The following is a 2,289-nucleotide window of genomic DNA, read 5'->3' on the forward strand; positions in this document are numbered from 1 at the left end:
TTATTTATATATTTTATATATACGTAATATAAAGAACAATGCTAACTTTGCATGCTCAAACTTTTAACTCGCAATACTCGAAAAAAAATAATTTCAAACTGAAACTCTATTTCTTTCACTTTAGTTAGACATAGGCCAATTGTCCATTTATATATGAATCTTGTTTCTTGAATTTTCTCCTTGAATAAGTCACTTCATAAAAGACAAACAACCTTGATGGCATATTTATACGCATTATTTATCATTGCAGTTCAGCAAGGAACATGAAGGCAATACTATCAAAAAACCAACATCTGGAAACTTTTTACAAACAGCTAAATTTATCTCAGAAGACACCAAAGAAGGATTGGATTAAATTATAAAAAGTCTCTCGGACATTACAAATGAGCGAAAAATGCTAAAGTAAAACTTGGCCTAATTTTTGAAGACTATGGAAGATTCGCAAATGGCATCGAAGGAATCAAAATTAAAATAGGTCTCTATGTTATGTGAGCAACTGTAATTCCAATTTCTAATTAGTCGATTGATGCATTTAAAATATCATAAGCGGAATAGCTTGATGCTAAGAAAGAGCTGTGATTCTTACCTTTGCTTCAATTTCTTTAATTATTCGTATCATTTTTTCCAGTAGTATGAAAGATTAACAACAAATATACATGTAATCCGTTAGGCCTGCCAAAAGAAAAAAGAAAATATGTAACTTAGCAAAGTCACTGTTTCTCGTCCTAATTCTGGATCTATGTCCGAATCATTTTCATACCCTCAAAAACATAATAGTAATATTTTAAATTCCATATACGTACTTGTTAAACATCTAAATTTTCAGAATTTATTTAAGCAAACAAATGAATTAAACAACTATTAATTTCCTAAAAGTAAATGGATTACAAGTGGACATCACATTTTAATGGGAAGCCTTCAAGAACGATTGGAACTCATTAACCAAACGGAGGATAATTATAAATCATATGAACAATATTATTATCAAATCCTTACATCCATCTTCCTGATATTATTTATAATCAAGAAAGTTTGCTAATAAGAGTACTTAATGTAAGAATTACCCAGATGTAAGGCCCATTTTTGTAAATCTCTATCGTGAATTATATAACCGGCATCGGAAGATGACTGAAAATTATCTAAGACAAATTTATTGATTCTTCCAATTTTTTCTTTATAAGTGCCTCCTTTATTCAAAGTATGCGCCCATCGTCTCAACTGTGTAAATGATTGGACTTTTCGAAATCTATGCTGCACAGTTTGCAGAGCGAGATTTTTCGTAACTCCGCTTCTCCAATAGTCCACAGCTTTTCGTTTGTAATCCCAAGATAGATCTTCTGTATCCACTGTACATACTAGTCCGTGTTCATCAACATCCGCTGACCAGATTCTGTCAATATCTTCAACAATATGCATTTCAGTATTCTTAAATGGCTCTTGAAAAGCTAATATAGATTCCACAATGAATTCTGGATCCTCAAAGTTATTTATACAATCAAGTAATAGTTTTCCTATATTATCCTTTAAAGCAATTTCATCTTTAGTAATGGGACTTTCTTGTATATTCATAGCTTGAAAAGATAATAATAATAATTGTATAACATTTATAGGATTGACAGTCATTTTCCCAATACCTAGAAATAATAATTATTATTTGTTTTTTACACGGTGAAATCCGAAGCGCATTAATTTGAATATTTTTTTACAAAGTCAGGTAATAATTTTTAATATCATTTAAATCAACATTACACTGACAATTACGTATCAATTTTATTTCTAATTTATTCAAATGATAATTAAATATTGAAAATTCCAAAATTTCTTGTCCATCTTTGATCCCTCACCAATTCTGGAAAAAGACCACATAAAAATTTGAAGTATTGCATTTTATAACTCTTTATAAGCTATATTTAAATCACTAATTAAAAAATTATTTTCGTCAAATACGATGTGAGTATGAACATTTTTTCAAAAAATTGACATTTTGTTTCAAATTTTCAAAATCTCCGTAAATTTAAGTGATAGACAAGAATGTATCAAAGAGAAAAGGTTTGCTTTTTGAAATGAATACAGTAAACATTTTTGAGCTTTTTTCTTTGGAAAAATATTTTTCCAAAATGTAGGGTAAAAAAAAACATTTTTTTCGAAAAAGAAAATCTGGAAAATTTCCAGTGTCTACGTAAAAAAAAATATTTTCTGTAAAATATATTATTGCCATTAAAGTTTTCAGATGTATGAAAATTTGAAAAAAAATATTAATTTTTTGAAAAATGCTTATACCCACGTCAT

The 2,289-nt window shown here is 28.4% G+C and overlaps 1 long non-coding RNA gene across 1 annotated transcript in view; it reads left to right on the forward strand.

The window, feature by feature from the left end:
* The window catches only part of LOC117174297, a 42,731-nt gene extending 41,598 nt beyond the window's left edge, over window positions 1-1,133 (forward strand). The window contains exon 3 of the long non-coding RNA XR_004467287.1: window positions 251-1,133. This is a non-coding gene — a long non-coding RNA (uncharacterized LOC117174297). The remainder of the gene's footprint in view (window positions 1-250) is intronic.
* Window positions 1,134-2,289: the final 1,156 nt, after the last annotated feature.

The sequence above is a fragment of the Belonocnema kinseyi genome, chromosome 1 (assembly GCF_010883055.1).
Source record: "Belonocnema kinseyi isolate 2016_QV_RU_SX_M_011 chromosome 1, B_treatae_v1, whole genome shotgun sequence".
In the NCBI taxonomy this organism is placed as follows: Eukaryota; Metazoa; Arthropoda; class Insecta; order Hymenoptera; family Cynipidae; genus Belonocnema; species Belonocnema kinseyi.